A 27,452-nucleotide genomic window follows, 5' to 3' on the forward strand; every position below is an offset into this window, starting at 1 on the left:
CACTGCTCTCAATGTGATCATGAAATAGCTGGAAGATAGAGCACTCACTTGGTTAATCCCATCACCCAAGGTTTTTGTGCGCTACACCAATGACGCTTCCACGTCAGAAAGGCGTAACTACCTGCATTCACAACGCATCCGAATATCATCGAAAAGTCACCCAGTTCACAGTAGAAGGAGAAGTGAATAGAGTTCTTTTTTTGAACAACCTTTTGATGCCGCGCTCTCATTTAGTGTGTACAGGATGTGTGCCCACACATGGCCTCTAAAAAGAAAGCAGTTTCCACTCCTCTTCCCTCGAGTAAATACAAGCACATGGCCAGAAGACATGAAGGTGACGAGAAAAATGTCCGCAAAGTTCTTTGCGCAAAAGGCTACTCAAAGCCATCATAAACTCACCGGAACGGCAGCTGCCAGGCTCTTCGATATGAAAAGTGGCAGAACAAGTATATCTGCGTTTTGCTTCGTCCGATCACTTTTGCATTGCTAAACAGGGGTGTACAGTTTTGACATCTGCTACAATTTTTTTTTGGAGATTGATCGCATTATCCGGTTGCAGTGATGTGCGATGCTGTCTTTTCCGATCATTGATGCATTGGTCAGTCTGACCGATATAGGCCTCGCCACATGACAAAACTTCAAGCCGGTGACCGCTAAGCCACCAAAGGTAAAAAGCCGCACTCTTCAACTCTTGAAGAACCTGAACCTCGAAGGTATGCTAAAAGAAGTGATCAGAAAAGAGAAGACTCATGTCCTGAAAGTGTTGTTTTCCACAAAAACGCACAAGACCGGCTGTCCCCTCAGGGCCATTGTCACCGAGGGCGGTACATCGCAAAAACTGTCGGCCAGTTCTTGAAAGACTCACTGTACCCCTTGGCACCTGACGACCCCTTTTCAGTCCAATCCTCAATGAGCGTAGTGGAGTTTATCTCCAATACCCCCCCCCCCCACCCCCCCACCCCCACAGTGGATGCCACTTATGACATATCCATTGACGTCGAGGCCTTGTTCTATTCGGTACCGCACAAGAAGTTACTTGAGACTGTGCGTGGCCTGATCATAAGCAGAGGTCGATTCCTTTTCAGAAGTGTACGTGCCTATCTGTCTACTCGTTTCTGGAACATTTAACATGTTATTTGTCACCTACTATTGTAGAGCATGAGGATCGCAGATACATGAGGATCGCGGGTACAGAAGCAGGGTATTCCTATTGGCTCCTGTGCTGTGCTAAATATTTTTATCTAGTTTTGACAATGTGCTACTTAATAAGCTTAATACTGACACTCAGGTTGTTAAGGTTTCTAGATATGTTGACGATTTTTAACCCCTTTAAAACTAACTCCCCTTGACAGCGTCGATTCGGCAGCCAATGACGTTTTATCTATCTGTCATCACACTTTCACTGACCTGAGCTTCACTCATGAGGTGCCACTTCATGACAACATCCGGATTTTAGACTTGCTTCTCACGTTTTCTGACGATGGCCACATTTGCTGGAAATATGCCTTTGAACTAAGAAAGGCCTTTTACCCTACACCTCGTCACAGTCAAAACTAGAGAAAAGAGGAATAGCCAATCTGTCTAGGAAATGCCCTGCAAAAAAGCTGCCTTCACGTTATACAGAACAGTATCTTTGAACAAGCTGGTTGTCTCTGGTCAGCCGGTTACCCCGAACAGATCCTTGTCTCAGTTGCTGAATCGCTGTCACATAAGCTTAGGTTACAGAACGCACCTCACAACCAAGAAGCGTCTCATCAGGATTTGAGGCCTGCTATTATTCCCTACCATGCACAAAGTCTCGCATGGTATCAAAAAGGTGGCAATGAACTACGGTGTGAACGTTGAGTTTTAAGCACCCACAAAAACTTTCGTCATTATGTACCCATATCTTTATCATTATCCGTGCCATATCTTTATCCTTATGTGCCCGTATATTGTAACGAATGTCAAAACTGCACCCCCCTGTTCAGCAGTGTAAAAATGATCGGCCGAGGCAAAACGCAGATAGCCGTGGAATTTTGGAAGCTTTTAAAATAAAAAAGTGAAGCAACTGATTGCGTCAGCGATACGTCAGTCAAATTTTCTTCCAAAGAATACAGATTCATGCATGGGGACATATTTTTAACGACTAACCTTTATTATGATTTTGTTTTCTTCCTTTTGCGGGCGTGTCCTGCTCATGCGCATGTGCGCCCTGCTCTGCTCGATTCCTTGATCAAGTAAAAAATGTCAGTTGTGTCTCCAGCGTCGTCCGTGTGAATTCTTTCTATTGTGTACGCGCCCTCTTCTGCTGGTTTTTCCACCTGGTACCTACTTAATGCGAATCCCTTGGTGCTCACACTGAACGAGAGAACTGGAAGAGACACAAGGAGTCCTAACGTCGCAAGGGTGACCTCCAGATACGTCTTTCTCTTAAATGTGAACCGAACCGCTGGCAAGAGAGGAGAAAATATTCTATTGTTTCAACTTCCCCACATTAGTCACAAAGGCTTGTCGTAGCGAACACGCATCTGCATATGTACCATCGGGGACAAAAGTGGTATGCTCCACGCTGCGGGAGCCGGAGCAACGGAAAACTGCATCGTAATGCCATCTAAAGCACGAAACATTGAAACGAGCCATGCCTGCAGATAATAAAGGGCTCTAATCGGCTGTCTCGATCCCAGATGCCGCCTGTAGATGGCGTTACGATGCATTTTTCCGTTGGTCCGGCTCCCGGTGCATGGACTATACCCCTTTTGTCCCGATAGTACAAATTTAGGTGGGGAGATTGTGCATCGCAGAAGCGTCATCATTGGCACCTCATAAAGCCTTTAGTTATATGACCAGACATTCCAATTAAGGGCATACTTTAAATGCTCAAAACCCGCGGTATTGAGCAACGAAATCACAGCAGCTGGCTGAGCTATGTTGGAAACGCAGGAAACGAAATCTCCACCAGAATGAGGCGAGGCACGGGATTGATCACATGGGCACTGAGAGCTGACCTGGCATTAAATCGACCACCTCGCTAAAATAGACACCCGAATGACCAGGTATCCGGACAAAATAGACCTCTCTCACGGAGAGTTGAACAAAAAACCCAAAGGAACGCTTCAACAGAGATTTTCCTGAAGTTTGGAGAGAGATAAAACTGAAAGGCAGTCTGAAAGGATAAGAACCCGCGCTACATGTCTCGGAATTTCGCGAAGAGACAAACCGAGAGCGAAAAACTCAGCAAAGAACATAAAAGTGTAATCACAGATACGAAACGGTATAGCTCCTAGCCATTCCTGCGAATGTATCCCAATCGATGCCTTCTCGCAGCTCCCGGAGGAATCGGAGGAGAGAACAGTACGATGGGGAAAGTTCTCTAGGTGATCAGCAGCAAGACCATTCAGGGTATTTGCGGGCATATGTTTGGCATGGGACGGGAAAATATGGACGTAAGAGAAGACAGGGTCCGTATTACCAAAAATAAAGTAAACGCACTGGCACTGCACACCAATGAGTATACGACAGGATCGCGCGACAACTATAGAGACGGAGTTTCGGCATAGCTCAACTACGGTTTTCTTTTCTTTTTTTTTTTTTCAACCTGTACACCGCTCGTGCTGGTTTTGGGCCTGTGCCGCAGCGCGATACTCAGCCCTATGCACATTCATTCCCGATGAAACTTGAGACTTCTTATCGAAACCAGCCAATCCGCCAGCTGCCCTGTCGGCCGACGTGAAGATGGGCGCGACGAACGCAGGCGATGTAAAGAGTGGATCGTTGTGAGGAAGCTTTAATGCGGCAGACCATTTTATTAACAATGCATTTCAGTTTGTGCAATAAGTGGTATGCTCGAACTAACGTAAGCGCGTAATCGTTTTGCTTTGCTTGTGTTCTTGTGTTTAGTGACGGAACCAGAACCTCGTTTGGTTTATTGGGGTTTAACGTCCCAAAGCGACTCGGGCTATGAGGGACGCCTAACCAGACCTTCCGCTAATGCACCTTCGGGCCTTAGGAAACACGCGACGACGACGACGCGTTCCCCCGCCAGCGCCGACAGAGCGCGGTGCATCGCGCGGGATACATACGAGGAAAGAAAGAGCGGGGAAGACGACGAGATAGCTGGAAAGGCGCGGCGGACGCGGGGAGAGAGAAGTGGAAACAGGCGGGCAACCCGCTACAAGCGCCATCCACCGCCACATCGCGGCGGACAATCATTTTCTTTCTTGCGCTATACCTTCCCGTTTCACGTCGCGCCTCGCGACATTTCCTTTATTATTATTATTATAGTTTGATCACCAAACTCGCGGCTTCTCGAAAGGCCGGCTCGACGGCCGTTCTCGCCCAACTCTCCTCAAAGGCAGTGCCGCGCAGCCGATCTCTCGGCGGGAGACCACTGCCTTCCTCGTCAGATAATGCACGCGGTTTAAAAAAAAAAAATTGTCCCGTATATAAGTCGGCAATAGGAACACGCGCAGAAGCACGCAAAATGCACGTCACTGTCCTCCCGATCGTACCGCGGCCCCATAAACGCAGCCAGCTGCGTAGTGTAGACCCTCGATCGTTGTTGATTCAACAGAGCAAGAATGCCTTACCGCTCGCTATCGTCGTCCCGTCCCACGCCATACAAGTGTCCGTAAGCATCTGGGGCCCCGCATTCCGAAGTGCGCGGCGACAAAGCAGCGCGTTGAAGGAAGGACCGGGGAAAAGCGGGATTCGCTTACCACCTACACTCTCGAAGCCTGGAAGAAACTAAAAGTTGGTTCACGTTCTAAAGCTTCGAATGAAAGGGAATTCAGCGCATTTTTTTCAGGCTCAAAATTCAGGCACAAAGACATACATGACGGGACGGACGATGTGTGTTTTGTGTCCGTCAGTAAAAAAAAATTAACTTGAATTTCTTTTCATTCGAACGACGGTGAACCAACTAGCCCGCCAACGTGCTTTGTTAAAGCTACGAGCTGTTTTTGCGAGGAAATCAACGCACAGTAATAACCGTATGTCAAGGGCGTACCGCCTTTGCCAAAAGTAACCAGGCCGCATGGTTTGCTTCTCATTCGAATAGTAGAGCCCTTACGGCTTCCCAAAATGTCAAGAAGTTCTCGGAAGGTGAGGACAAGGGTTCTCCTTATACCACACAGAGACTTGGAGCTTGAGGGCTGGCATAAAAGCTTCAATACACGACTGAAAAGCAAACCGCCTAGCCCGGTTACTTTTGGCAAAGACTGTACATTTCATCACTCGACCTATAAAGCGCACACCACAGCGATCAAACTAGAAATTACCCGAGCTAAATAAAAGTGCACAGTGCTCGGAAGACGTCGGGCGAGCTTCGGCGAGAACGCGCCAATGAAAAAGATGAGTTGGTTTTAAGGAAAGGAAAGACGTGTGAACTGTCTCATTTCTCGATGGACATCTCAACTGCACCGTGAAGCAAGGGAGGAACGAGGCAGTAAAAGAAGGACGAGAGGAAGAGGGGCCGTCATGGAGGTCTCAGTGTAGGGCTCGATCCGGATAAATCTCGACCACATGGGGTTCTTCAACGTGCACCCACATCGCACAGTATACACGCGTGCGTCTGGCATTTCGCTTCCATCGAAACGCGGCTGCCTCAGCCAGCATTGAACGCGCGTCCTAAGGCCCGGCAGCCGAGCGCACTAACCGCTGAGCACGGCCGGGCTGTAGCGGCGGCGGCGCCGCTCGAGTCCGGCCGGCTATGCACTGAGCCACCGCGGCGGGCACGCGCAGAAGATGGCTGTGCACTAAAACGGCGCAACGGGCAAGAGCAATGGGGCGAGGGCATGGCACCGGAGTTAACTGCAAGCGCTGCCAGTTGACACGTTGTGCAGGGGAAGTGGCAGGAGACTACCCCCAAAACGCAACAGGTGCATCTCACAAGTGACCGATGTTTGCTAAACGACAGAAAGGGGAGAGGGGGGCTTTATATGTATGCCGTGTGTTGTTTCATACTATGATTGTGATTGCGAAAGAGGAAACAGTGTCCATATCTGCGTGGGCAAAAGGGACCGCTGACGGGACACATTAATGTCCTCATGTAATACCCGTAAATGCGGATCTTAAGTGTCTTCTCATTTTTTTTTATTCTATTTTTGTAAGCTCAAAAGCATGTATAAGAACTGAATCCATCATTTCTACATTCATCCATGTAGTCCACACCTCATGAAATTCCCGTCTCACGGAACCCCTAAGGTATTCGAAATAAATAAAAAAAAACTTAACCTCTAAGTCAGTAGCAGCATGCGCTCGGCCAGGAGATTCGAACGTGCGACCAGACAATCTACACGAGCATTCGAAACACGTGTTAGCATCGTAAGGTGGAACTCCCATAACATGCGTGCATTGAATGGGTAGCTATACTACCTCGCGAAGGGGCGAGAAACAGGAAAAGGAATATTCAGTTACCACAATGAGAGGACGCCCCACCGGATACGATTACAGCGCTTCAGTTCAACAGTGCATGAGAACGTGACAGACTCACCACACCGCCTATACAAGCAGCTAAAGTCTCTATGGTTAGTACCGACCGGAGTAAAGCATGCTGCTAGGCGCTAGCGCTATTGCCCCCATATTTTACCTCAAATGTCCTCCCCCCCGGCTCTCTTACATATTCGACGAAGAAAAAGAAATGCGGCGCCCTATAGAGGCGCACCGATGGCGCAAAACTGTAGCGGGACACGCGGTAAATGTTTCCCTTCCGGCGCCGTTCACTGGAGCATCTCATCTTCTCCGCCTCGGCGGCGAGGAAGCAGGGCGCGATGCGGCGGCCACACCGGCGCCAGTGACCCCTGCTACGGGGCACGCCGAATTCCTCTCGCGCCCGAACACAAGAGACGACGCCGGGCCTATTTATACACACTCTGGCGGTGCAAAGAAGGAAGAAAGCGAAGTTATACGTCGGCCAAGTTTCGTCGGCTGCGGCGGAATGGAGACAGTTCAAAAAACATAAATAAAAACAGAGGCGGAAAACTAAAGGAGGCAGGATGCGGCTCGTTTCTGGGAGTCATTTCTTCGCTCAGAGAAACCTATATACACGCGCGCGAGCGGGGAGGTTTGGCATTCCAAGCGACGAGGAAACTTCCCTTTGAGAGAAGGAAGCGGGCGACTCTGAACTTAATCGGCTGGAATGTGTACTTTCACCGTTGCGAGAGCCAGCTGACAATAAGGAGACTCGATTCGGATAACAGCCGTTAAAAGACACGACGACCCATTAGAGAAACGTCCCGCTCTTCCGCGTGGCGAGCTGCTTCTTTCTGCCTTCGTTAAATGAAGCCTCGGCTCGACAACAGCACGCAGCTCGGCGAGCGCACGCAGGGGGGCCGGCAGAAATGGAAAATGGGGCACGCCATCATATGATATGCCATTTCGAAACTCGCCGCGAATAGCGGAGACCGCACTCAAGCAGCGCCTCAAGTACAGGTGACACCTGTCTGCTAGTGGCACGAGAGACGCCACCTGCACCGCCGGCTGTGAACCATAAGCTCCGACCCGTACTGCACTGCCGAATTGAAAAGGACACGCAAAGATGTCAATGAGCGCGACCATCCACAGGGAACCGTATACCGTGGTACAACACCAAAAATTTAAGAAAAGAAACAAAACTAGCTGCCGAAAATTACGCCATCCAGAATGATTACAATAGCCTTAAACCAGCTGCTTGTTCTGGTCTGTTCCTGACTGCAATAAACTGCAGCCCCGTTCGCCTGGATCCTTGCCACACCTCGCCGGATAACACAGCCCAGCAGCGCCTTAATTGTCCCCATTGATGTGCTTACCGGATCCACAAAATGACAGTACTCGCATTTAATATCGCTGCACCCGAGACTGTTTTCTTTCTCACCCCCTCATATATCAACCAGTGACTACGTATTCGCTGCCGCATGCTGGTCATTCAGCTTTACGCGAAGAGAGCGCTTCGCCGTACACAAAGCCTTCACCAACGACCCCTGCGAAGGCATTCGCAACCCCCTCCATCCGAGAGAGGGCGGTTCATTTGCAGCTTCGCAGAAGGGACCCTTGTAGAACTTCACTGCAATACCCTGTCGGTCAGCAGCTGACGACTGGGCGCTTCCGAAGGCACTTGACAGTGCGACAGTCGTCCTGCTCCGGGCCGAACTCGGCTACGACGACCCAGGCGTAGTGTTCAATGGCAGTCGACGGCGGTGAAATACGGATATCCGCCTTGACCGGCGTGAGAAAACTGGAGCCCGCACAGATCCAGACAATAAGTGCGCAAGTGCAGAAGAGATCCAGACAATAAGTGCGCAAGTGCAGAAGACAACTCATAAAGATCGCTTTTGTGGCGATTGGGCTTCTTGAGCGATCGGAGTGCGCGCCCGCTGCTGCCGTTTGCCCGTTAGAGAGAGACCCCCACGTGGGGTGTCCGCGAGCGGAATGCAGGCGGCCGGGCTGCTTGTCCTCCTTTCAAAGGGAAGCTCTGTTGAAGAACCGCTGTAAATCACCCTCCCTTCCATTCTTCCCGCTTCGACCTCGCGTCCCCATTGGGTCACTCCCACTGACAGCTGTGGGGCGTTGTTTCGGCGAGAGGCCCGAGCGGGAAATGAACGGGGAGATCGGCACCGACTCGGGCAGCAGAAATGTGCGTAGATTTCGCGTCCTGGGTGCCCCGGCCTTTGCCGGGGGACCAAGAGCGCGGGTGGTCTAAACCTTGCGCACCTAGTATGCATGCTTGGGTACAGGCCCGAACTTCCGGAGTCCTGTCGCCCGCCTGTGAGACCCTGGCGCGCTCCAGATTCGGGGGGGGGGGGGGGGGGGGGGGGGGGGGGGGGCTGGTTCTCCGTCATCGCCGGCCACTGCCGGTGACGACGCGCGATGGGCCATCGACGTGCGACCAGCGTCGTCAAGATGTGCTCCGCGCACTCCCCATCCTCCCCTCGTGCTGTGTCGCGCGCGATCTAACCCTCTGGTTGGCCGTGCGGCATGCTATCGCCCTTGGCTGAGCCGTCACGCGCGTGCTTTGAGCGCGTGGTTCTGCGGGCCCGCTCTCGGGTGCTGCGGCTGGGCTGCGAGTTCTGCCGAGGTCTGGGGATTAGTGCAGTGTTCTACAATGCAGTTTACCGTATAATAAACACTTGTGCTCTCAAATAACTACGCCTTCCTTCCTTCGGAGCGAGAGCGCAGGCGCGCGGCGAACACTGGATGTGCCCTCAGCTTGCTCTGGCCCGAACCCGCGTTATGTGGTCGAAGTGCCGCTTAACACGCCGTCATGTGGTGGCAAACGCCACAGTTTCAATTCGAAATTCGGCGCAGACTCGTTGAAATGGTGTGATTTCGCAGAATCAAAGCGGCTACTGCACATTAATGAAAAATGATATCTGCGCGAAAATGACTCCTTCAACCATCCCCTCACCCCGCCTTTTTTTTTTTTACCCCACAGATCGGCAATCGCAAACTGCGTCGCCAGCCTGCGCCAGTTCAGAGCCAGGCGCTGGCGGCGCAGGCATAAGGCCCATGCCGCTACGCACGAACATGATGATCGAGCTAAGGAACAATTAACAACCAAACCTATTGCAAGGTGAGCTGTAGACACAATGGGCGATCAAGAACAGCAGGGGGTTGAAACGCCATGCTTTATTGCTGCAATCAATGAAACGTCCTTATAACGGTTAATTCTTTTTTTTTTCATTTTTTATTGCGACATCACTGCTAGTGTACTCCACCCCGTGAATATGATGTCTGTTCAATTGAAGCCTCCGTCCGCCAGAGGCGCCACTTGCCAGCCACACCCCCAACGCACCCTCCTATACCAATGAGGCCCCCCACCAAACCCCAGCCACCCTCGATCCATGTACAGCTCCACCTTACCCCGCCCACCTTCGTCCCCCAGATGCGCCTTGGCCTAAGAGTAAAAGCATCGAAAGAATTACTGAGGGCAAATCCAAGTGCATTTGCAACAGAATTGTTGCATCAGATGTCCGATCGCAGCGTAATTTTTTATTTCTTTTTTTCTCGGTGCCTCTAAAGCGCTGAAGTGCCAGATTCATCTTTTACCCTCCAAACGAACACCGCGTGCCAGGGCAAAAGGATGCGCGGGATTACGAAGCGGTTGCTTATACACGTACTGCATGCTGCAGTTTCTATGCTCTCCGGAGCCGCGCACTGCATTTTCGTAAGGGAAAAATGCGACGGAGGTCTTCGAGAACAAAGCGCACGCTAAATAAGCAAAAGAGGTGCTTCCAACAAGAATGAAATTTTCCACAGCATCTTTCATCTCCTACGAAAGAATAAGGCTACACCGTGAAGGCACACCTTCAGGAAGCAAGACAGGTCCAGCGAGTTCAGCGGCACTAGAAACACCTGCGACAAGAATGCGCCCTTCGGTATACATTTCACTCAGCTCGACCGAGTGCAGGATTTAGGGAAGCGCCGGCAACACGAAGAGGAACAACAGCGGGCATTGTCTCTGCCGTCAGATTTCTGTACACTTCTACGAAGGCAAGCGCGCAATCGGAATAAAATGCAAAAAAAGAGGGGGGGGGGGGGGGGGGGGAATGCGTATTTGTAAAGACCGTGCCATTGCAACAAACTGCAGCAGGCTGGCCATTAATGAACTGTAATCGATCGAGAAAAGCGACGTTTCAGCCCGGACAATGGCGCTTCCATTCGCATACGCCCAAACAGGGTAATTATTCCAGCTTTCCGAGCAGAAATGGAACGGTTACATTGTGTTCCTTCAGAGGCACGCTTAGAGGCTGAAGCCACGACCGGCTCCGAGTGATGTCTTATTTTACTGGCCCGGAAAGAGCGAGGTGTACAGCGGAGGAGAGACAGGCGCTGTGCACTGCAGCGCCCGTGGCTGAGCGGACACCAGACGGAGTGGCAGCGACGCCACACAACTGCAGACAGCGAAGACGCCTGCTTTTAACAGCGCCGAAGGTGCTGTCTCCCGGGCAGATGAATGTGTGAAACGCGTTCACACCTTGCGCAACAGAAAAAGAGTGGCATTAGGACAGGTGCCGGCATTCGGTAGAAGCCGAACAACCACATCAAAAGGAACATGGAGCAGTGCCAAGCAGGTGGAAGAGCTTTTCCTTTCCTCGTTATAACTTTCAGCGTACATTACTCGGGGTCGAGGTCTTTTTTTTTTTTCTCCCGCTCCCTTTGCTTTTTCTAATTCCGCACAATTGTCAAGTAACAATCATCCACGAAACGCATACCGAAAGCTGACCAATGACCTGCGTCTAAATGTATGACAGAGCAGAAAACAATATCTGTGCGAATAAAAAGAGCGCATCCGAAACGAGCCGAAGTTTTGGTTGAATATTAGGGCCCCATCAAGTTTAGACGCCCAGTGGAAAAGGGAAAGGCACCGCTCCGTTCAAAGGGCACTACAATCGATACACCCCTCGCCTGGGCGTCAGTCGGTGCGACCGTTTCCGCGGCCCTCAGCAGAAGCAGGCGCACGCGCCCGACCTCTACTCTCAATCCTCGCAATCGTCGGGGCAGCCTTTTTTATTCCAGTCCAGGCGGTCCGGCTGGAAGACAACCCGCGCCCGACACGCGAAACAATTCTGGGCCAGGAGCCTTTTCCCGGCGTGCACGCACCTGCGCGCAGAATTGCCAGGAAGCCGAGCCCTGCCGGACTCCCGTGGTTGCATCGCCCCGGTTCCCTCCTTTGGCTCAAATCGCCTGCCTCGCGAGTTTATATCCGTACGTATTTTTACCCGTACGAAGGGGAGAAAAAAAAAGTAACCGAAGACACCCCTCCTCTATTTGTGCGCAGTGCTGCGCCGGGGACAGTGACGCTCGTAATGATGGGTTGCAAGGCAGCGCACGAAAGAAGCTACTGGAGCGCGCATAATACGTCCGCATATTCGTCCAGAAAGGGCCTATAAATATCTGATAAGCATCGCAATATTCGCGCAGTGAGGAAACAAACGGAAAGTAGAAATGAAAGACGGCCTACTTGCGGCGTTTTGCCCACTCTTCATCACTACAGTACGGGAGTATCCGCGTATTCAATTCCGGATTTAAAGAACTGCGGAATACTCGAAGACTTCTCGCGTATACAGTATGTCCGGCTTAGCTAGATAAGACTGAAATCACGTGTAGCGAACTTCTGTTAACAGCTCGGAATATATATGCTTGTCGTCAGCTTGATCGAGAGCGAACTAAGACTGCACGTCACGAAGAAGACGATGTCGCGGTGTACGAAACACGTATACGTGGCGATTCGTGCCCGCTTACCGCGCTTCTAAATTGGAAAGAGATGACGCAGAATACCGATGAATTAAGATTTAAGCTGATAGAAAGCGCAACTACAAGGGATTTCTTTCATTCAGCAACACTAACGAAACAAGTTGTTTCGGAAACACACACCGGCATTGGAAAAAAAACAACTAAACAATTACGGTGTCTTTCGAAGGACGTGCACTCACTGCATGCAGTGTAGAAAGAGCAACCAGTTCGCGAAGTTCGTTTGCATGTGTACGAGCAAGGATAAAGTGTTGGGTGGCACACTCCGAAACAACCACAGCCAAAATAACTTGGACCCCTCGCCCCCGCCGCTCACCTCGGATACGTGCCTCCGTTGCGTTGTATTAAGCTGTTTGGTTTATGGTTTATGGCGGTTTAACGTCCCAAAGCAACTCAGGCTATGAGGGACGCCGTAGTGAAGGGCTCCGGAAATTTCGACCACCTGGGGTTCTTTAACGTGCACTGACATCGCACAGCACACGGGCCTCTAGAATTTCGCCTCCATCGAAATTCGACCGCCGCGCCCTGGATCGAACCCGCGTCTTTCGGGCCGGCAGCCGAGCGCCGTGACCACTCAGCCACCGCGGCAGCGGTATTATGCTGTGAATCAGTATTTCTCATTCCAGCGAATTTGGCGCGGGGGGCGTCGAAACCTATATAAAGTAGTGTGGGCAGATAGAAAAAAAACAACAAAACAATATTGCCCAGCCCGCACCGCCGAAGGCGTCGAAACCTACAGTCAGACGAAATCCTTCTTCGCAGATACATCTGGTGCATCAGCAGCGTCGAAAGAAATCTTAAATGGCGATTTCGCATAAACCGCGAAAAGCAACAGAACCATCGAGTGAATACACGGCTGATCACACCGCAGTGGTTATTTAGTATTGGTCAGGTCGGCGTGAAGTACACCTGGCACTGCCCTCACCTGAACCCACCGCGCACAAGCGCACAACAGTCGGCTTGGCGACTGTAGTGCTCGCGCTAAGTGGCGCGCACTGGCTCGTTCATATATGGACTCGCGCACCGATAAGCCTCCAATATCATTTCAGGTCGCCCTACAGGCCAACTCACCCGGCCGAAGGCAAAGCGGCCGGCTCAGCTGCAGCCAGGCAACTTTCCGATAACGCCAACAGCGGCTGCCGGCCGTTCGCTCCCCATCAGGCCCTCGTTCATGGAGCGATAGCGGCACGACGCGACGACGCTGGGCGCACGTCTTTCATTCGCCCTCTTCGTCATTCCGGAGAGGAACAGGCGGCCTGACAAGCACGAGGGCCAGCACACATTGCCGGGACCTTAATTACGCCGCCGCGACGGCCGCGCCCCACGCGTGCCCCCCTCCGGAGACGGTCGTCAGCCTCGACGCCAAGGGTCGAAAGCTGCGGGAAAGCGCGCTCGAGGATGCGCACGGGAGGCCTCCGCGCCGCACGCAGCTCGAAGCGCGTCGAGGCGACGTGCCTCTCATCAACGCACCCAAAAGGCGGCCGGCAAAAAGGCGGGAAAGCAAACGCCAAGTCATGCACAGTCGGCAGGCTCAAAGGGAAGGGCGGCTCAATACAGGGGGAGGGGGGGGGGGGGACCAGCAGTGACGTAAACACCCGCGAAAGGGGACGCCCGCACAAAGCACGCGCTTCGGGGGGTCTTGGACGTGAGTCACGTGACACGTCGGTGCGAATTAAGCCAGTTTCCCAACCCTCGGGCGCGGCTGCGTGAATGGACGCAAAGGCTCCCGTCAGGCGCCCAGATTTTCGGTCGCCACGCGGGATGTTTTTCTCACGACAGCTTAGTATTAAAACCACCACTGCTTATGGCTAGCGCTTTGGCGTCGTGCGTCTCTTACGTTTCCTGCAAACGAGTGGCTGTGACCGCGGGTGTGACCATCGGATGTGACCAGTAAGACAAGAGCTGAAGGCACACAAACGACAATTTACTACACTATGCCGAACAAATCGTGCAAAAATTTTTAACGTCCAGGGAACACCATATACACACTGAATCTCAAGTCCGTCGCGCGAAATTTGGAAAAGGGTGGTAGTCCCTGCGGCCCATGCGGTCACCACGTGCCATTATTTGCGTTCGGTGCGCTTGCTTAGCGCCAGACGCTGACGCTTTCTTTTCCTGGGCATGAGCGGGCTCAAGAGTGCTAACCCGGCCTGCATAACGCATGCGCGCTGCGAACATTGAAAAAAAAAATATGAGGGGAGGGGGAGCAAAAATGAGATATTGCGTATCAGCGATGAAAATGGCAGCACGGAGGAATACATACAACAATGGCAATCAGGCGTACAAGGTCCTCATATTTTTTTTAAAGACCAGCGAGTGTGTGTTCGAATTAAGGATGAGCAAGTCGGTTTCTGAAAGCTAACACGCAGAGAAAAGGCATATAAAATGAAAGGGCAGGGACGAAAGCATTAACTGACCTCGAAGCAACTCCAGGCGGGGCCGTTCCCTCGCGCTACTGACAACGGAATCGCAACAAATTAGGCACAAGGCTAAAGACGCTGCCCATAACAGACCGCTCCTGCACTGGCGCGTTCGCAAGAAGCACCGATTCAGAGAGTGAACACGAAGATGAGCGACCGCGCCGACGCGAAGATAGACGGTGAGGCACGCTATACGCCTTGTACGCACAGGCGCGCAACGAGCGCCGATGAGTAGCAGCGCCGCCACGGCCATTAGGGCCGCCGAGTAGACTTCCTGCAGTAACTTCAATTACATTCCGTCTGTGGGCTTATACTATACATATACACCTTAAGAGAAATCCTACGCATAATGCAACAGTCACGGCGAAACGAAAAAAGAAAACAAGCCAAAACGAGCCTTTCTTCTGTAATAGGTTCGATGACATTATGGGGCCATGTATAGCACAATGTGAGCTTCCGCCGACCGACAAAATATGCGACATTTTGGTGCAGTATATCCCAATGTGAATGTCCGAACCGCACGAGGATGGGAGAAGTTGTTATAGTTTGCGAGCAATACGACAACTAGGACCAAAAAAAAAATCAGCTACTCTTACGTTTATCCTCTTATCAATGCCATCAACCGTAGCGGAATCGGTCGACGCAGCACGCGCGTGGTGCGAACGTGATGCGTCAGCCTGGTAGCCAGCCGGCCGTTGCTGACGTGGGTGGCACAGGTGAGCAGCCATTCCAGTGCCCCACTCTCACCACAAACCACAAAAAGCGAAAAGCCCAGCGTACAAACATTTTAACGCAATAGCGTTTAAGTCCCCATTGTCCAGAAAATCTGGTGTCGGCGCTGTCGGCGTAGGCGTTGCGAGCAAATCATCACGAGCATGACTCTGGCAGGTGGTCCCTATAGAGAGCAACCTAGGATGCAGGTAGGCCACATAGGTCACGTGACCATTTAGCTGCTTCACAACCTGCCGACCGGATTGTGAGCAAACTGACCACCGCGTCAAGTGGCTTTTAATGACTGGTCGCTCGGGAAGATCAATCTGGTTCGCACAAGGCCCACCGCTGAGAGCACCTGCCATCGCAGGGCAGTGGCGCATCGCTTAACCGCTGCACTACTGCGCTGGTAAGGGTACGAGGACTCCCAGGGATCTATGAGTGTAGAGTATGAACAATTCTGCATATATGGTAATTGACCAACTACACAATCGCGTCGTATGCTCTTAAGGCGGACCTTAAGTGTCCCTTCCAATTTTTTTTATAGACCGTTATCCTCGGTTGCATAGAGGACAAAGTATACGAAACAAAGATGCGTGTACATTGGCGAGCAACTGAGCGTCCAGCTCACTTCTAGGATAAAAAAAAAACGAACGTTACTTGACGAGAAATCGTACGCTTTCCACATTACTGCGTATGTGCACGATAAGTTGCGCCTGAAGGAATCATGAGGCCAGGCGCGACGTACACGTGCAGCCTGTGGGGATTGTGTTTCCACCACGGCCTGCGAGCGGAAAGCGTGTGGAGGCGCTGCTTGTCTCCCTCCGAAGGGAAGCTCTTTCAAAAACCGTGGCTAAACACCCCCCGTTCCGTTCTTCCCGCTTAGGCACATTGGGTCGCTCCAAATGACATCAGGGGAGCTTTTCAGGCGAGAGGCCGCGAACGCGAAATGAACGGAGACACCGCCACCGACGGCGACTATTGGCAGCAGCAAGGTGCGTAGTGTCCCCCCCGGTTCCCTGGCCTTTGCCAGGGGACCAAGAAGGCGGGCGATGAAACGCACGCACCTTTATGTATGCTCGAGTCCAGGCCTGAACCTCCGGAGTCCTGTCGCCCGCCTGTGCGGCTTTGACGCTACAGATTCGGGAGTGCCTGGTTGGTTCTCCGTCACCGCCAGCCATTGCCGGTGGCAATGCACGATGGGCCACCGAAGTACGCCCTGTGTCGTGTGGATGAGCCCTGCGCATTCCCCATCCTCCTCTGTGCTTTGTCGGTCAATTTAACACTTTGGTTGGCCGTGTGGCTCGCGATCGCCCTCAGTGGCTGTGTCCCGTCAGGCGTGTGTGGCCTTTGCTTTGCGCACGTGGCGCCGCGGGCATCCATTCGGGTGCTGCGGCAAGGCTACGGCTTGTACCAAGGTCTGGGGATCAGCGCAGTGTTCTGTAATGCACCTTACTGTGCAATAAACACATGTACTCCCTATTAACAGCGCCTTCCTTCCTTCGGAGAAAGTGCGCAGGCGCGTGGTGAACGCTGGCTGCGCCCTCAGCTTGTTCTGGCTCGGAGCCGCGTTATGCGGGCGAAGTGTCTTCCTTAACACCCCTTACTGGTAACCCCACATGGCAACGACCGGGCCGACGTACGTTTACGTTCACCCTTGCTCATGTTGACGCACGTGAGGAAGAACAAGCGTCCGCGGACTTGTTCCAACAGCCGTCAACGCTGCCGACGCTGCTGTCGCTCACTCGTCGGCAAATGTTACGATGAAGTAGGGTGCAGGAAGGCACAAAAGGCGTCGAATTCGGGAGGGCCACTACGCGCTCGAAGATCGGAGTGTCGAATGACATGCTCTATATAGCCAGCGCATGTCCCACTGATAACCTTCACACAGTAGGAGGCTTTACAACTTAATCCGTTGTGCCCGAGCTCGTTAGAAGGGTGGTCGCCGTACACAGCAGGGCACAGTCCATGCTGCGCACGGCGTGCGACACCGCGTTACAGATACAACTACCGGCGACTGCCTACAACAGACCCAAACGCTGTTAAAAGCAACAGCCGTCAACACCACAGATAAAAACCGAACGGGCAGACGGAGGATAGAACGGGAGGGGAGGAAAGCAACACAACGGCGCCGCGCACGGCACAAAGCCCGCTCACATACAGCGGCACCCCCCAACCAATTCGCCGCAAGACAAGCGGCGTGCCCGAAGCGACCCGCATGCATACATATACGCGCTCCGGGTCGTCGTCGTTGTGCCGGCCGCGCTGCACACACGCACGCAGGCGATGAATGCGCACACACAGGACGCGCGGCGACAGAAAAGGGCGCTCGCCGATTGCGCTCCGGCCGCGAATGCCACACACCAGCCTGGGAACCTCCTCTCCCTTCCAGCCGTGCTCTTCCTCGTCGGACGACACTGCGGACGCGCCCTCGCGGCCATTACTGCACGACGCCGCTCGAAGGGGAAGGACAACGGGAGCACCAATCGACACAGCGCGGACTTGGCCAACAATGGCGGGGGGGTTCCGCAATAACAATAAGCACGCGCGCACGGAACCGCTGCCCGGCTTCCCGATACCGCCTATTACGCCGTGTTGGTGGCACGCCAGGGACGCGACGCCGCGAAGCAACCCCAGGCCGCCGGGCAATTTGTGCTCGCAGTGATCAGACGCAGTGGGGCAGGTACGCGGCTTCGGCGTGGGCGCGAGTACCTGGCCTCGATGTGGCGGAGTCGGCGCTCGACGAATGGAGCATCTGCTCCCACGGTCGCTAAGCAACTTCAGTGGACTCAGATTAATGCGAAGTTCCAGCAGCGTTTTCGCATGCTGGCGCCTGTATGAATGGGCTGGGAGAAGGCGTGAGATACAGCCGATCGCGCCCATGTTGCACTCGCCAAACAATGGATGTGACAAGCGTCGGCTCCGGCCAAAACCGAGGCGCAGGCTAGGAACAACCTTTCGCGGTAACACGGGCGCACTGGCTAAATCCTCCATTTCCGCTTCTCGGAACATACAACAAAATTCTGGGCAGGTAGTTTCGGCGCAGTCCTGGATCTTTGACGAAGGACATGGCGCTCTGTTAAGGACGTTTCCTCTCTCGTGACAAACAATACACTTTTAAACACTTCGGCGCATGGTTGTAAGTCTTCACTCCTTCACGGCTTCCCATCCAGTTTTATTCAGGAGTTATCGCCATAAAGAAAATAGTGATAAAAAAACAGGCAGAAGAAACGCAGCGGTGGGGAGAAGAAAATGTAAGAAGGGAGCAAAGCGAACACCAACCAGCTTAGCTTCCGTGCAGAACTTATACGGCATCAAGTAAGCAGTACGGATTTGGCGAACAGACCAAACGGGATGAGAAGATTTATTTTCAAATGAAAGAGACGAGTGTCGTGGTGCTAAGAACGTGATGACAGGAAGCACTGGGTGTGGTTTGATACAAGCTAAAGTCTGAGGGGTTTTAAGACCAACAGGTCCAGGGCAAGATAGGGAGGCAGGCAGATCAAGGCGCGAGAGAAGTAGGATGTCATGCGTGCGTGCAAGGAATGGAATAACTGCAGAAACGAAGTCAGATGAGTCAGGAAAAAAAAAAGGGGGGGGGGGGGGGCGTTCGTCGCAGGAGCTGTCGCCGCGCGAAACCAACCTGCATGAGTACAATGGGTGCGTTACAACTGCGGGAGTTGCGAACAGCTACTGCGATTAGCAGCCGGCTGAATGGGAAAAGTGAGACAAGATGCTCGGGTAGCAGTTTGCTTGAAGTTGGCGCTGCACGGATCGCAGTGAAATCGCTTAAGGTAACGGTAATACGCAGAATTCTGACAGGAATAAAAAACAGGAAAGAGAAAACACACTATAGTTCGGGCTCACATTAGCCTATACTACATTTGCGAATCTGCAGATCAATGGCCCTTAACGGCGCCACTATTCAGAGCCAACGTGCGACCCGGCTCTAGAGTCTGAAACACACAATTTAAACGCGAGGTGCAAGCTGCAGACGCCGCAGCCATGTTGTCTTGAACTCAACGAAGAAAAACATAAAATAAAAAGCACAATATTCGAGACAGCTCCAAGACGGCGTGTGACGTCGCACGAGCACCTACACACGTTCGTACTCAGCACACGGCGATGAAAGAGCGCCCGCGCGCAATGCAGTGCAAGGTGCCATTCGCACGCCGCCGGCACAGGCGGGCTGCGCGCCGGAAAAGGCGGCAGCTGCCAGCTGCATGCACAGCGGACCGTCAGCCGGGCAGGAAGGGCGTCGAAAAACAGCCGCGCACAATGACGGTGGCCGGCCGGACCTGCCGACCGCCGCGCGACGCCACAAAGGCCGCGCACGCCGCACGCGCACACACATCGACCGCGACTGCGGTAGCAGAACGCGACGTGGGACGCCCGCACGCAGCCGTGGCATCGACCAATGGATACGGTGCCGCTCTGCATCCAGCCGGAAGCCACCGGACAGGATGCACGCAGACCGACCGCAGGCCGAAAGAAGCAGCGCCGGTGCAAGCAAACTTGGGACGGGGCCAGCGCAGACGCTAGAAGAGCCTGGTGCGCACGCCACTGTACAATGCAACGACCCTTGACAACTAGGACAACACGACGTCATCGTATACAAAGCGTGTAAAACGCCCTGTTCGTTTTTCTCTTTTTTTTTTCTGGAACGAACGTAAATAGCAGTTGCGCTAATTCAACGTTCTCATCTGTGTTTTTTCGCCAGAACAGTATTAAGTGCGGAAAAAGTTCACACGATGACAAAGTACACATGTGCAGCGCATTTTCAACAACGGAGCTTTGCGAACGGTACGTACGGATGAGTCGAAAGCAGTTATGGCCCAAGCAACTTCGCTAAAACTTGGGGAGAATATTAGTGACGCAGGAAATTTCTCTCTGCCCTTAATGATCGCCAGCGCACTTGAACCAGTTGGACTGCACGATCCGCACAGCTGTAAATGCTACAGCTTTCTATGGCGAAAACGTACTACACACGCGCGCGTGGGGATCACCAGACTGGTGGCGTTTCAGCAGCGATGCGACTGATACACCAGCAAGTTGGTGGCCCACACGCGCAATACTCGTTTGCACAGGATGACCCGAAAGTCCCGGAAAAAGTAAAAATTCAATAATTCGAACAGTAGAGACAGCAGCGCAATGCGGTGTTGACAGAACAAAACTGAATAACTTTTTTAATAAAGGAAAATATTGTCATATTTCGGTATTTAAAAAAAAAAATCCCATCTCTTTCTGTGCATTTCCGCCTAAACCGCACCGCGCTACTGTCCCTACTTTTGGAAGTACTGAATATTTCGTTCTTCTGTGATTTTTGTGCGTGCACCCTGTATATTTACTGGGTATAGAAAAGAAGCCTACGCACCCTGTTCTCCCACGGCGAGCAACGACCTCCGATGCTGCTGGCGGCAACCGAGTTGAACAGCTTCCGGCGCACGCCCCCTTCGCTCCCCGTCTTCACCTCGGAGTAAAGCTGCGTAAAAGCACGGAGAGAAACGAAAGGCAGGAATGTAAAATGCTTTCTTGTTCTATCTAGCTTGGTAAAAAATCAGTTGCGGTTGAACTACTGCTGAACCTTGTTAGCGAAAGCTGTGGTGTATCGGGCAAGCAGACGCGGCTTGGCGTCTGCAACGTTGAGTGCGTTCCGTACACTGGGTAGGCGGCGCGCCCGCCCTGCCACCCTGGCAGGTGGCAGTTAACGGTTGATCGCGAAAGGTCACCCAATGAACGCTGGCCCACTGCTGCAGTGCCGCGTGCCTGCCACAACGTTGTCAGCGTTAATGCATGCACCCCACATCTCTCTCTAACCACCACCACGTACCTCAAAGCGCGATTCAGGCGTCCGCTGCACCAGGAAGCCAGTTATGCGCCTTCCTTTTGTACAATCATCGGCGTCTAGAAAGCTGTCAACGGCAATGAACGCATCCCGCCGCGGTGGCTCAGTGGTTAGGGCGCTCGACTACTGATCCGGAGTTCCCGGGTTCGAACCCGACCGCGGCGGCTGCATTTTTATGGAGGAAAAACGCTAAGGCGCCCGTGTGCTGTGCGATGTCAGTGCATGTTAAAGATCCCCAGGTGGTCGAAATTATTCCGGAGCCCTCCACTACGGCACCTCTCTCTTCCTTTCTTCTTTCACTCCCTCCTTTACCCTTCCCTTACGGCGCGGTTCAGTTGTCCAACGATATATGAGACAGATACTGCGCCATTTCCTTTCCCTCCAAAAACCAATTATTATTATTATTAATGATCGCAGTGACCGCCGACGGTCTATAGCTTCAGTGCCGCGTTTCTGTTACAACGTTGTGAATGCCAACGCATGCAGCGCACACATGCCACTACCGCCATGTAGCTTAAAGCACGACTGAGGTGTTCACTGTCCCAGGTGGCCAGGCATGCGCCTTTCCTTTGCTTTCGAAGAAAATTGGGGGACAAAGTAATGGTATAACTGGTTTTCGTAGACACCCATAGTGTGACGCGTCGCCAGTGACACCCCAGCACGTGTTGGTTGACGGTTCGACTCGCTTCCGATGGCAAGCACAAGTTTCCACTCGTCGTTTTATGCTAGATCTCTCAGAGTTCCGAATGCGGCCAATACCGCGCTTGTGCGGCAATTTGTGGGCCCACAATCTTCTCCAAATGCCTAAGCATTCCTTGGTTTATAGTTCGACTCCCGACCAATAGCTGGCACAAGTTGCGACTTGCAGGTCTGTGCTTGACCCCACGCAGATTCGAACAATATATGTCCCGCCATTGTGCAACAAGCTGGGGGTCCACACTCTTTGCCCCAGAAACCACCGCCTCTCGGAGTGTCACAGCGAAACACTACCGGGAAAATACCTGAACGCACTCCTTGCGTCCGCTGAGGCATGAACGCATGATATCTTGAGTGAAGGGCAAATGAAAAATTAATGTGGATTAGTTCAGCTAATCCTGGAGATACAAGCGAAAAGCTTCAGTTATGCTTGGTTTGACGTCATGGTTATGTTTCGTAGCATAACCACACCCTAGTCGGACTCGCACTTTCACTAAGTCGTACCACGTGGTCGTTGTAACGGCGAGTCTTGGGATTTTCCTCTTCTGACTCTCTTGTTTCCTCCACCCCACTCGCTTGGCTGCTGCTGGCTGAAGATTCGGTCAAGACACGCTTTTCGGCTTCTTTCCGACATCGTTTAGCAAGGCGTATTTCCCGTTGTTCAGGCGTTTCGGCTGCACGTTTAGCTTTGGCTTTATCATTTTTTCGCTGTTGTGCAGCCAACTCCGAAGCGAGTACTTCTGGATCGGACGAATTTAGTTTCTTAGCTTTTCTGCGTAGTCTAGCAGCAGCCGCACTCTCCTTCTCTTCCATGTCGCGTGCGCACGCCTATTCTCTGGCAAGCGCATTATATAGCCTCCTTGCGCATGCACATGACGCACATGTGCAGTAGCGCGCGGCTGCGCCGAAAGGTCAGGCGACGGAGTCAGCGGCGGCTGCGGCAGCGGCGAGGAGCGACCACCTGCGCGGCGCGTGACGTCACTCGTTTTCACGCATGCGCATAACTCACCAGTTCGCCTCACGCGAAGCTCGGCTCTGACCCGCTTAGTGAAGCCTTTCGCTTCAAAAATTAATGTGGATTAGCTCTGGTTAAACATGGTCGAAAGCGAAAAGCTGCATCTCCCTGGTTACGTTTGTGGTCGAGCGACCGGCGGTCTCCATGGATAGTCATACTGACACGCACACGCACAGTAGTAGGCATTTTTTTTATTTGGTAAACATCTTGCTTCCTTCGAAACGAAATTAAAGGCGCTCACACAAGACAGTACATATTCAATATAGCTTCGGTGGTATTCACAAGTGTATTGTTTCTCGTTGTATGCGGAGATGTGGAACCAAATCCGGTGCCAAACGATGCGCAAACCATGCAGATAATTTCAGAAAGCCAAATTGAAAAATAAATTAGTTTTTTTTTTTTTGGGGGGGGGGAAGGAAATGGCGCAATGCGAGACAGGCGTCATTTCGTTTTCTTAAAACCAACTTACACTTTCTTTCCCTTACGGGCGCGGTTCGGGTGTCCACCGGGGTGTGTGGGAGAGGCTTAGTTTCCTTTCCTTAAAACCAAATTTCATTCCACTTTCCTTCCCTTAGGGCGCGTTCCGGGTGTCCACCGAGATATGTGAGACAGGCGTCTGCGCATTTCTCGAACAGACGGGCTTGACGTCCCGTCTCTTTTGCGCCAGGTAGTGTCGCGCAGTGACCGAACGCTGCGCGTGTGCTACCTCGGAGGATTAACAGCTGGGCGCCCCACCCCAGCTGCTGTCTGCAAAGCGTTGTGCGCGTGTGTTTTTCTTTTCTTATTGACTCTGCACGCGCTCAACTTGTACAAATGTATTGTTATGTAAATAGTGTATTTATCACCTCTCCCTCTATCCTTCCTTACTGTCCCCTCACCTCTTTCATTTCACTTCTGCAAACTGCCTGCTATCCTTTATTTCCGCTGCCCCAGCTGAGGTGCCGCCGTAGTGATGGCAGATGCCGGGGTGAGCAAAAATCTTTTACCTTTCTTTTTGTTTTTATTTTACATTAAACACTTACTACTACTACTACTACTACTACTGCTACTACTACTACTACTACTACTACTACTACTATCTAGTACTGCGTCTTAGTAACCAAGAACACGGCACGTGTCAGAGGCGCGCCACAGTCGCGCCACAGTCGCAAGAAAACCAAAACCTGTACGGCCTCAAAGAGCACGGCAAAAGCGAACCCAGGAAAAAGAAAAAGGTCATCACAAGAAGCAAGCTTTGCGACCGTGTGTCGGGCGAAGCGTACGCGTGATAAAGGCCCGCAGTCGGGGCAGACACGCAGGTCAGAAGCACCACCACGTTGCCACTGGACAGGTGACCTTTGGAGGGATAGTAGATAGAGAAAAAAAGAAAGGCGAGAAGATTTAAATAAAAAAAAACAGCACCCCACTATACAGAGGGGCCATCGAAAAGATTGGACGCAGATCATTGGAAGTGGACTTATTCACGAGGCTGGTTTCCGATGTTAAATTACCGCTGACACTTCGTCGCACCAGGTGAGGGCGACAAGTCTGGGAGCTTTTATTATTTTGTCGCTGGCATAACACACTGCCTGCAACGCGTCACGCTGAATGGTCATAACGGAGTGACGCCACGCATGACGACAACAAAACGCGCCACTATGACCAGGCAGAATGCCGCTCACTGATTGGTCCGCACGCAATGACGTAACGAGGCACTCACCAGAGCTTACCCGCGGCGCTAGTGCGAATGTAGCAGCACAAACGCAACTGAGACCCCCCTTCGATCACAAAACGCTTCGACCTCAAAAGCTGCATTCTGGAAAACACAAGAAAAACCGCGCGGCGATAGGAAAGAGCAACGCCACAATAGCTCGCCAGCTCTGCTTTCTTTTATATAGGCCCTTCGATATCGGGTTTTAATATTTACGGGGTTGGAGGTTAAAAATCGGGCACTATCTCTTTCAGTTCAAATCAGGATAGGCGGGCTATTAAAGAAAATATTTGATAATTCTAATGAACTCCTTCCTTACCGCGCCTGTTCATTCGTTAAAATCCCGAGCGATCCGGGCCGCTTTTGGACAAGCAACGCCATTCAACATCAACATCAGCATAGATACGCCCACTGCAGGACAAAAACCTCTCTCATATCTCTCCATTTAACTGTCCTGTGCCAGCTGCGGCCACCACCCTAAAAAAAAATAAATGTACTTCAGTCTGGGACTCGGTTTCTTTCGTCAGCCGCATACGGGAGTATTTTTAAATTTCCCGCGAAACACGTCAACGCGCAGCGATCATGGCGAACATGGCGTCCACGGTGGCGTCCCCGTCTCGCACCGAGCCTGCTCAGAAACGGCGATGTTCTCGCGATTCCGCAGCATCGGCACTCGGCTTAGCAGATGCGAGCCACAGCTTTGCGTGAAAACATGACGTCCACTCGTCTGACTTCAGCTCGGACAGAGATAACCACTCCGGTTAGCCTCGACTACCGACAGACGCCCGTCTGTAACCTTCGTGTCCGCCGTCGCCATAGGCACCCGCTGCTTACCCAGCCTCTCTGAAGATCAGCGTCTGTCGACCGCGACGGCTTGAATTCCATGACTTGCTGCGCAGCTTTAGCGCTTCGCTGATTCATTTTGAACGAACACTCACACTAGTAGCGAGTAATCACACACATCTTCGATTCGTATTCGATTCGGTTTCAAGAAGAGCTATCAGCACACCCCTAATCAGTACCGTGTAATATGCATGCATCTGAGAGTACAGCATCCAGTGTGTTTCCACCGCACGCAAAAGTAATCCGGACTGCACGCAACAGAAGCTGGTGTTGATGCGACATCGCCATGGTGAGCCACCCTCCTCGACAACCCAGCCATCGAACATTGCGTGGACTGTGCCACAAGAAAGAAGCCAACGAGCGCTAAACGCGCCAGGTTCGTTAAACGAAGCACCGGAAACAAAAGCGCAGGCTGCCGTCCTCCCATGCACACAAGCCCACACCTTCAAACCTCTGCCTGGCGGCCTACACAGTTGCAGCACTCTTGCGACAGGGCGCTGGGGCGCAGCAATAATGCCCCAGAAAGCGACGGCCGCTCGCACCAACAGCTTTGTCATGACGTCACCAGCGTCAAAACTTTTTGCCTCATCGACACTCTCGGTTAAATCTCTTTTTCAATCGTTCTTTTCTTTGCACTTTCGAGCACAAAACGTCCACGCTTGTCCCCAAGCGGCGCGTGAAACTTGGCCAGGGTGCAAGGCGGCGTTTGCGCTGCGTGCGTGCAGAGATTTCTCGAGCTAAATGAGAACGAAACGCGCCCCCCGCGGGAGCCGAAAAACGCGGCCGTCACGCGGCATCCGGGAGTCGAACGAGCGGCGTCAGACGAAGCCGCGCCTAACAATGAGCCAGACAGCAGAGACAAATCTATCAACCAGCCGGGGCGGCGCAGGCAGGCGCACTGTCCTGCACCGCAAACCGCAACGTGATCGGCATGGCCAAAGGGGTGACAAGCTCTGCACGCGCAGCAGCTGACTCGGCTTCGCGGCGCCAGTCTCGGGCGCACACACACGATGGGACGGCGGCTAGAGTGCGAAAACCGGTCGACTCAAAATCCGATTGCCAACAAGGCAGCGGCCTTCCTCCCTCCGTAACCAACTCTTCGCCTTTTTAAAATAGAAAAGAACCGGCGCGCGAGAGAGGGCTGCTCGTTCCACCTGGCTGCGCGTAGACCCGGACCGCGGAATGAGTTTTCCTCGCAGCGGAGGAGACGACTCTTTTTCGGAGGCCGCTAGAAAGTTCCAACGGAGCCGTAGGTTTTCCTCGGCGCGCGCCACGCAACAAGAAGAAAGTACACTGTACGGCGCCGCCCCGCCGCGAAGACGGCCTGAGCGAGTCTTCGTCGAGGACTCCGCTCTAACGGGGCTCGGCTGCTGGCGCTCTTCCTTCCTCCTCGGCCTCCCGGGGTGCGACGAGACAGTGCGCGCGCGAGAGAGAGAGCCATTCGAACGCTCCCATCGCCTTGCGAGCACAGCAGCAGTTCACATGACGTTCCGACTTGTAGCGTCTCCATCCATTCTGTTCCTTTTCTTAGCTCCGCCGCGTTAGTTCTGAGATAGTGCGTCAAAAAAGAAAAAAAAAAAAACAGCGGCTCGCATGGAGTAAAAAAAGCCTTAGCATGCAGAAGTTCCTCACACCGCTCGTTCAGGATTGCTCGTAGAGCAATCTCCACTTTACAACGAGCTACACACGACAAGAGGTATATATATATATATATATATATATATATATATATATATATATATATATATATATATATATATATATATATATACAAGTTCCCCTATGTACCTTGGTTTCGGTGACTGTTGGCTCCCTTCATAAGTTTGTCAAACGGGCCCTTCATTTACTTTAGCTTTTTATGTATATATATTTGTCCCTACTTGCGACCTTCCTCCAGCAGCTTTCACGGCGGCCACCAGGAGGTCACTGAATTTAACGACTGTAGTATACAAGAAAGTTCTAATAGAAAATTACAGTGCATTATCAGTCGACAAATGCGCATTCGTTCAGCACTGTCCCCAAAAC

At 52.4% G+C, this 27,452-nt stretch overlaps 1 protein-coding gene across 1 annotated transcript in view; it reads right to left on the bottom strand.

Moving 5' to 3' along the window:
* The window catches only part of LOC144114395 (uncharacterized), a 61,878-nt gene extending 41,057 nt beyond the window's left edge, over positions 1 to 20,821 (bottom strand). Inside the window, exon 1 of the mRNA XM_077648122.1 lies at positions 20,713 to 20,821. The gene's annotated coding sequence lies outside the window, so the exon portion shown is untranslated. The remainder of the gene's footprint in view (positions 1 to 20,712) is intronic.
* Positions 20,822 to 27,452: the final 6,631 nt, after the last annotated feature.

This window comes from Amblyomma americanum, chromosome 1, assembly GCF_052857255.1.
Source record: "Amblyomma americanum isolate KBUSLIRL-KWMA chromosome 1, ASM5285725v1, whole genome shotgun sequence".
NCBI lineage: Eukaryota > Metazoa > Arthropoda > Arachnida > Ixodida > Ixodidae > Amblyomma > Amblyomma americanum.